The sequence below is a fragment of the Capra hircus genome, chromosome 10 (assembly GCF_001704415.2).
Source record: "Capra hircus breed San Clemente chromosome 10, ASM170441v1, whole genome shotgun sequence".
Classification (NCBI taxonomy): domain Eukaryota; kingdom Metazoa; phylum Chordata; class Mammalia; order Artiodactyla; family Bovidae; genus Capra; species Capra hircus.
In genome coordinates, this window is record NC_030817.1 from 80263096 (window position 1) to 80272745 (window position 9650).

At 41.4% G+C, this 9650-nt stretch overlaps 1 pseudogene; it reads left to right on the forward strand.

Moving 5' to 3' along the window:
• On the forward strand, positions 7858-8703 carry LOC102181040 (annotated as a pseudogene).

Sequence of the window (9650 nt, forward strand, 5' to 3'; positions counted from 1 at the left end):
GCTCCAGCAAAATGGAAAAGCCACTTAACAATAAATTACAGCCATTTGACCTAGAAAAATGCTGAATATTTCTAATGGCTACTGGAATCTCAAAGCAAACAGAGAAAATCTTTCATTTACAAAAAAAAAAAAAGAAGTCGGTGAAAAAGCTCAGGAAGCAAGTGATGGGGTAGGAAACTTACTATCCGAAAAGGACAAGTTCCAGAGATGTGAAAACCCCTAATTACAGGATGTAAAATTATAGTGAGTAAAACACGTGGACAGACTCGACACAAGACCCTGAAAACTGTCCGTAGCAGGATACATTGATGTATTTATGACTTCTCATATGATCCTAAAAAGGTTTTTATGTCATAAACTGAAAACAACCTCTTCTGTATCCAGATTGGTAAGTTGACAGCTTTCACCAATGAATGTCATGCTACAACATTCATTAATGGGTAAATAACGGTAAAATTCAAGAAAAATTTTCTACTGCAAAGTGGTACCTGAGACAATCAAAAGCCAAGATAAAATTTCATATTTTGTTCAGCCTGGAAATGAAAGTTGTATCTCGGAGGATATTGGCACTGGTGCTGATGGTGCCCTGTGGACAGTTGGCGTTTGTAAAATGCTTTGCCCCTTGTGTGAGATGAGAGAGTCCTGACATAATCACAACACACTGCTTTCTTCCCAGAAAGATGATGGTGTCAAAGAGTCTAGGAGATCAAATGAAAAAGTTCTGGATGGTGGTACAAAAATGGTCAACTTCGGACTTCCCTGGCAGTCCAGTGATTAGGGATCCGCCTTCCAACTCAGGGGACACAAGTTCAATCCTTGGTCAGGGTACTAAGATCCCACAAGTTGTAGAACAACCAAGCTGGCACACTGCAACTACTGAGCCTGCATGCCATTACTAAGACCTGATGCAGCCAAAAATAACATAAATTAATTTTTTTTTTTAATGGTAAAGAATCTGCCTGCAATGCAGGAGACCCAGGTTCAATCCCTGGGTCGGGAAGATCCCCTGGAGAAGAGAATGGCTACCCACTCCTGTATTCTTGCTGGAGAATTCTATGGACAGAGGAGCCTGGCAGGTTACAGTCTATTAGATCACAGAGTTGGACACAACTGAGAGACTAACACTTTCACAACTTTATAAACAAAGACCAGGTCACTCAAGAGTGTTTTTGAAGCTGGAGTTAAACCTGAACAAAGAAGGTATCAAAATCTCTGTTACACACTGAAGCCTCTGAGCTCAGCCGAGGTAGACTTCTAACAGGGTGCTCAGTCACTCAGTCTTTTCAGACCCTTTGTGACCCCAAGAACTATAGCCTGCCTGGCTCCTTTGTCCATGGAATTTTCCAGGCAAGAATACTGGAGTGGATGGCCAGGGTGTTTAAGCTCAAAGGTGAGTGCCTGGAGTATATTCCAGAAAGAGCTGGGCCAGATTTTGCTGAGTGCTTTAAAGATAATAATGACTGCAGAAACACGTCTACCTAGAAGACCCTTTTTATCACACGAGCCAGTTGAACAAGCCAGTGAATGGCTGGGGAAAGATATTTTCACTTCAATTGACAAGATTTAAAAGGAAATGAAATCTTTGGAAAAATCATGTTGTGAAAGGAGATCTTCAAGTGTTTCTGCTCCTGTTTGGACTTGAGAGTGAGGAAGAGAGTAGGTAAGTATGGAAGTCTCAGCTTACTGGGATCATTACATGGGGCAGGAAAAAAGAAAGAAAGACATGTAGAAAAGAAAAAAGTTGAGGTGATACGGAAGAAAATCGTTGGATCACACTGTTCTCCCCTGATAGGAAGCATTGTATAGGAAACCATCTAGTGGGTGTCCTATGAATTCACCCCGTTTAGTCTGAGTACACACTTATGATGACATAAACCAGCCTTTCTTGCCTCTATCTACTGCTTATTTTAGGCAATCAGTGTTCAAGTGCCTGTTCCAATTCTCTATCAAGGGCTTCCCAGGTGGTTCAGTGGTAAAGAATCTGACTGCCAATGCAGGAGACTCAGGAGATAAAATGGTTTGATCCCCGGGTTGGGAAGATCCCCTGGAGGAGGAAATGGCAACCCACTCCAGTACTGTTGCCTGAAAAATCCTATGGACAGAGAAACCTGGTGGGCTATGATCCATGGGGTCACAAAGAGTCAGACACAACTGAGTGACTGAATACATTCTCTATCAAACTATTACTCTGAGGATGAGTGTGTTCCTTGAGCGGAAGAAATGTGACTCAGTGGTCCAAACTGGTACAGTATCTTGTTAACTGAGGTAAATACCATGATCCTCAGAAAACTAATCCACCAGGGTTTGCATACAAAGTATATCAGCCCCTTCACAGGAGGAGACCCGCTAGGCATTTATAGGAATAATCCCCCTTCTTCAGAGTAAACAAGTGCTATCACAGCTTTTATCCAGTCCATTGGTTTAGGAATAATCTCCCGTGTGTCTGGTTCATACATAGGTATCTGTATTTGTTTAGTAGTGAGCTGTGGGTACTAGATCAACAAAAATGTATTCTTCCATATTGCAATAGTCTAAGCCAAGGATGTTGTCCCTAAATTAGTGACTCTCACAATCTTTTATTTTAAAATTTTAGTTACTTATTTATTGTTTCATTTTTGACTGCACTGAGTTTTCATTGCTGTGCTCAAGCTTTCTCTAGCTGCAGCGTGTGGCAGATTAACTACTTCACACTCTGTGCTCTGGCTTCAGTAGTTTCTTGGTCTTGCTGTCTTCCAACCTGGACAAACTTCTTAGCGACCAGAGGTTGTAGACATGCTGTCTGCTGTCCCAGCAAAAATTTCCCCTTCAGAGGTGGCCCTAAGACTAGCGACCACATCTCAGACTGGCTGAAATCTGAACTTGGTTCATCATCAGATTCTACTCCATCACTCTTCTACTTCCAGTTTAGCTGTTACAGATAATCAGTCAGTTCAGTCGCTCAGCCATGTCCGACTCTTTGCGACTCCATGAACCGCAGCACGCCAGGCCTCCCTCTCCATCACCAACTCCCGGAGTCCACCCAAACCCATGTCCATTGAGTCGGTGATGCCATCCAACCATCTCATCCTCTGTCATCCCCTTCTCCTCCTGCCCTCAATCTTTCCCAGCATCAGGGTCTTTTCCAATGAGTCAGTTCTTCATATCAGGTAGCCAAAGTATTGGCGTTTCAGCTTCAACATCAGTCCTTCCAATGAACACCCAGGACTGATCTCCTTTAGGATGGACTGGTTGGATCTCCTTGCAGTCCAAGGGACTCTCAAGAGTCTTCTCCATTACAGATAATAATAACCACAAATTGTATATGTAGCTTGCTTCTTGTTATTTTCCATTTCCTTACGTATTCAATGAGCCAACTCCTCGGCATCTGAGTCTACCATTTCCAAATTCCAATAATAACTTTTACCTCTACCGACTGATCACAGTGCTGACATAGTTCCACACCATGGATAACTTGGTAGCCATCCAGGAGTTGAAGGTTTGTCAATCCCTGCCCTCTCAGCCTTTCTCTTCCCAAACCATGTGTTTCAGTAAGTCAGGGTTGATCTAGCAAATCCCAATCCAGATTTCAACTGCAAAATTAACCAACTGTGAAGCTGGGGGAATAACTCATAAAACCACCCTCACTCCTGACACCGATTGCAATTTTGGAGAGCCTCAAATTTCAATATTTCACTAGAAGAATTCAAAGGACTCGCTAGAAGCTGTTATACTCACAGTTTATTACAGGAAGGGGACACAGATTAAAATCAGCCGAGGGGAGAGACACACAGGGCAGAGGCCAGGAAAAGTGCCCCATGTGGTTTCTTCTCCCCACGGAAGGAAGACAGCATCACTTCCCTGGCACAGATAGATGACAGTACATGCAGAGTACTGCCAACCAGGGAATCTCAAATAAGCCTTGGTATGGAGAGTCCTCACTGGGACCCCATCGTGTAGGCATGGTTGAGTGAAACATGTCTGATCTCAGTTTCCAGCCCCTTAGAAGGTCACAATGTTACCATTCCACTGGCCCAAGGCTCTCATGCAAACAAAGACACTCCATCAGGCGTAACATTCCAGGGCTTAGAAATTGCCTCCCAGAAGCTGGGTGCAAAGACCAAACATCATTTTTGGACAATGGTTAAATTTAAACTCGTGGTTAAATTGCTCACCATCTAACAAGTCTCAGGTGTGTTAGTCACTCAGTTGTGTCTGACTCTTTGCAACCCCATGGACTATAGCCCTCCAGGCTCTTCTGTCCATAGAATTATCTAGGCAAGAATATAGGAGTGGTTAGCCATTCTCTTCTCCAGGGGATCTTCCCAACCCAGGGATCGAATTTGGGTCTCCTGCATTCCAGGCAGATTCTTTACTATCTGAGCCATCAGGGAAGCCCAAACAAGTCTAAATCTTACTGAAAATATCCAGGAAGAACAATCTTGACAAGTACAAAATTTGCAGTATTTCTTTCCTTTCCAAATAAGCATATAGCTGGGTGAAGGATCATGTGTCTAAATTTGGATTTTCTACATATCTTGAGAACTTGACTTTGAGGAAAGAGGAAGAACTTTGTGAACTGAATGAAGTAAATCACATGAGATTCACTAGTCTGCCCTAGAAAGTTCTGGACTTATGTGAGAGAAGAGTATCCTACCATTCATTGAAAAGCAACAAACATTCTGCTGAATTTTTAACTTCTTAATGTGCAAACAAGCTTTCTCCTGTTTAATGAGCATCAAGAATAAGGACAGATAACATCTCATTTCAGGTGAAAATGAAATCCCTGTACACTTATCACAAGTTTAACCCAGAATTGAGTATTTGTGCAGTGAAAAAGCAAGCACAGGTTTTAAATGAAAAACATAGACTTTATTCTTTCTTTTTAGCTTCAAAAATAATATTTTCTATGCACATGCTGCTGCTGCTGCTGCTGCTAAGTCACTATAGTCGTGTCTGACTCTGTGCGACCCCATGGATGGCAGCCCATCAGGCTCCGCCGTCCCTGGGATTCTCCAGGCAAGAATACTAGAGTGGGGTGCCATTTCCTTCTCCAATGGATGCATGTTAAGTAGGTTCAGTCGTGCCCGATCCTGTGCAATCTTATGGACAGCAGCCCACCAGGCTCCTCTGTCCACCAGATTCTCCAGGCAACAATACTGGAGTGGGTTGCCATTTCCTTCTCCATTATATGCACATATACGTGTACAAAAGATATCAAGAAATTTGTGTGTGTGCATAATAACTTTGTAATTGCTAAACTTTTATTTGAGCCTGATCATGTCAGTTAGTGAGAACATTTTTCAGTCTTAATAAAATAGTGTCTTAGGGTATTTTTATTCATATTGCTTTGGCTTGTGATTGTTTTACTATTTAAAATTGTAAAATGTTTTTATATTATAAATAATATTAATTAAAATAATTTTACTTCCCTTGTTTAAATTAAATCTATCAAATTGACCTTTCAAAATTTGAATCCCTACTTTGGTTTAAGTCAGGTATTAACAGAAATGCATTGTGCTTGCCTTAAGAGTTTTTTAAATTTATGAGAAGGAAAGAAAGAGACTAATTTCAAGTAAGGTTACTTAATCTTTAGCTACCTGATTCTATTCAAGACAAACTGGCCAAAAAAAAAAAAAAAAACTTTCTGGCTTTAAATATAGATAATTATGGTTGCATATATTAAATACCATGTACCATATTCAGACAGTAAAGCATCTGTCTACAATGCAGGAGACCTGGGTTTGATCCCTGGGTCGGGAAGATCCCCTGGGGAAGGAAATGGCAATCCACTCCACTACTATTGCCTGGAAAATCCCATGGACAGAGGAGCCTGGTAGGCTACAGCCCATGGGGTCGCAAAGAGTCGGGCACAACTGAGCGACTTCACTTTCACTTTCACCATATCTCATTACTATTTCTTACAGTATGACTGGATGATAAAGCTTTTAGACCTACTTGACCAGTGTCAGGGGGCATTCAGCTTTAAGGGATCCAATATGTTTTCTTCCTTTGTGTGCCATTTTTCAAGGACTCTCTGTTCCTTATCAGTTCCTGGAAAACAGGAACAAGCAGAGCTGCACCAGTTCTCAGGAAAGAGAACTGGGAAAGAGCATCATGGGAAAGAGCACCTGCTTGGATTCCCTTCAGTGATTCCCTTCAGTGACCTTTTACTTAAAGGACTATCCATTTTGTCGCAACTGGTGGAATTTCATTCTTTTCAATGGCTGAATAATCATTTTATTGAAGATATATAAGCATGCATTTCTGCAAATAAAGTACCTTTGTTTCACTCAAGACTTGTGTCCCCTGCGTCCTTCTTCTTGTTGACTCCAGTCCCCAGGTCCCAGTTTATGAAGACCGTGACAGGCTAAGATTTTTTTTTTTAATCAAGTAGGATTTTTTTTTTAAGGGGAAAACCGAAGTCTCCTTGTGTGTACTTGTTGTTCAGTTGCTAAGTCGTGTCTGTCTCTTTGCAACCCAATGGGCTGCAGCATGCCAGGCTTCCCTATCCTTCACCATCTCCTGCAGCTTGCTTAAACTCATGTCCATTGTGTCAACGATGCCATCCAACCATCTCATCCTCTGTCACCCCCTTCTTCTCTTGCCCTCAATCTTTCCCAGCAGCAGGGTCTTTTCCGATGAAAATGTGTGCACTACTGACTTGTAATAGAGTAAGTATCCTTTGTGGGGAGGGGAAATCACACAAAAAAAGTAGGGTAATAAATTGGCTATAGTAAACAGATCCACAAAACGCATCATTCTCTACTCAAAAGAACATGACTATTAATATTGGATTATTATATCTGTAACTTACTATCATAGCAGGGAACCATCACTTGTGCTGTAACAGTGTTTATGCTGGAATTACTTGAGACCTTCCCTTGAAAAATATTTCAAGCATTCCTTGAAGATAGAAAGATTGGGAATGGCCTCCCTAAGCTCCTGCTACCAGTGTGTCAGTATGACAGGTTTCCATGCCCTCTGACTTGCTCACTGTCTAAGCGCTAAGTGCTCTGAGGAGCAAAATTCCCCTGACAGCCAAGCCCAGGTCCCATTACAATCTAATTTTTGTTCAACTTGAGCACCAGTACCCACTTGGACATCAGCTTTACTGCAAGATTGAAACATGGTTGCTCATCTCTGTATATTCTCATGAGTTCCTCAGTCAAAAATTATAGAAGTGCTATTAAATAAGGTAAATATACTAAATGCTGACACAAAAAATTTCCAGGACACCTTATAACATGAAAAAAGCCAAGTTACAAAGTGATATATGGTGTGAAGCACATTTATATAAATATACCAAGTTATATAGTTACATGAGTTCCTTGCTGATTATACATTCAGAGACATAGAGGTGAAGCTAAAGATAAATTTGGTGGCAGAGAGAGAATCGAAGGGAAAAAAATTGCCCCATTAAGAACCATGGAAAATAAAGCAATTATAGGAAAAATAAAATGTTAAATGTAGCAAATGGGATGAGAACTATTAAATAAAAAATTATAGTGTATGCATGTATATATACATATATATTATGATTATCTGTGTAAGTATAAACATAATTATATATTTATACATAAGCTTATATGCTGTTCCTAGGAGTCAATATCATATCATTGAATATGATATTCCTATATCTGCCTGAAGATGGGGAAAACTGGTTCTTTCTTGGGGCAGGAAAACGGAGTTATACCTTCATGACCTGAATCATATTATTATTTGTTCTGAATAAAATAATCAAAAAGATAAACAAATACTTGCAAGAGTAGGTTCTAATGCCAATTACCTGTCATTGATGTAAATCACTTTTCCCCTCAAAAGCATAGGTGGGGCTTCAGTGGTGTCCTGGCAGAGTGGACAGGCCCTCCAGTTGGCGATATGTGTGACACACCGACTTACTGTGACCTAGGAAAGGCTGCCAAAGATGTCTTCAACAAAGCATATGGCTTTTGCATGGTCAAAATAGACCTGAGAACCAAATCATGGCGTGGAATTTTTTACTTCTGGTCATGCTTACACTGGTACAGGGAAAGCATCAGGCAACCTAGAGACCAAATACAAGATCTGTAACTATGGACTGACCTTCACCCAGAAGTGGAACACAAACAATACTCTTGGGACAGAAATCTCTCGGGAGAATAAGTTGGCTGAAGGGTTGAAATTGACTCTTGATACCATGTTTGTACCGAACACAGAAAGAAGGGTGGGAAATTGAAGGCCTCATATAAACCAGATTGTTTCAGTCTTGGCAGTAATGCTGATAAAGATTTTTCTGGACCAACCATCTATGGCTAGGCTGTGTTGGCCTTTGAAGGTTGACTTACTGGCTATCAGATGAGTTTCGACACAGACAAATGCAAACTGTCACAGAATAATTTCACCCTGGGTTACAAGGCCGCAGACTTCCAGCTGCACACTCATGTGAATGATGGCGCTGAGTTTGGAGGGTCGATCTACCAGAAGGTGAATGAGAAGATTGAAATGTCAATACACCTCGTGTGGACAGCCAGTAGTAAGAACACCCACTTCGGCATTGCTGCTAAGTACAAGCTGAACTGTAGAACGTCTCTCTGTGCTAAAGTAAACAATGCCAGCCTGACTGGACTGGGTTACACTCAGACCCTTTGACCAGGAGTGAAACTGACCCTTTCAACTCTAATCGATGGAAAGAAATTCAATGCAGGAGGGCACAAGTTCGGGCTTGGATTTGAACTAGAAGTTTAATGTGGCTTTGAATAAAGCATCAGCTTTGTCCCTGGAGGTGAAGAGAAATGAACCCACTATGTTTTGGCCTTAAAATTCTTCTGTGAAATTCAAAAGTGTGAACTTTTTATTCTTCCAAAGAATTGTAATCCTCCCCACACTGAAGCTTAGGTACTGAGTCCATCCTAAGGGAGGTGCTTGAAGGCATGCCCGGAAGTTGTCACATTCGTGCCACATTTCAGTTCAGTTCCTCAGTGTTATTATCAATATGTTGCTCAGCAACAATGTAGTGTCATGTTACAAATGAGATGACCTGACCCTCCAGTTGTCCATCATGTCCTGCATGTCCCACAGCACTTTTTCATGACCTTGTAATACATTGATCCCTGTATGGTAGTAGAATCTTTGGTTTTGCATCACAGTAAAATAAAAGAAACCCATCACATTTGGAACATAAATTGAAGAGAAAAACAGCATAGGTGGGGAATTCCCCAGTGGTCCAGTGGTCTGAGCTCCACGCTTCCACTGCAAGGGCACGGGTTCAATCCCTGGCCGGGGGATTAAGATCCCACATTCTGCACAGCCAAAGAAACCCGAGAAACAATGACAACAACAAAAACCATACATGGACTCATAGCCAGAAAAGACAAACTATACTAGGCATACTTGGTCAAGAAACTGCCTGATACGGAAGGATTGTCTCTGTATGTTTAAGACTGACTCTAAAACTGGTTGCAGAATCCTTGCTAATAAGACTTAGACATGCAATATTTGAAAAAGAACAGACTTATTCCAGGTATAATTCCTATTCCAAGGAATTAGGAATGGACACCAGGAAAAGAGTAAGAGCTTCAGTTCAGTTCAGTTCAGTCAGTCACTCAGTCGTGTCCAACTCTTTGTGACCCCATGAATCGCAGCATGCCAGGCCTCCCTGTCCATCACCAACTCCCGGACTTCACTCAAACTAC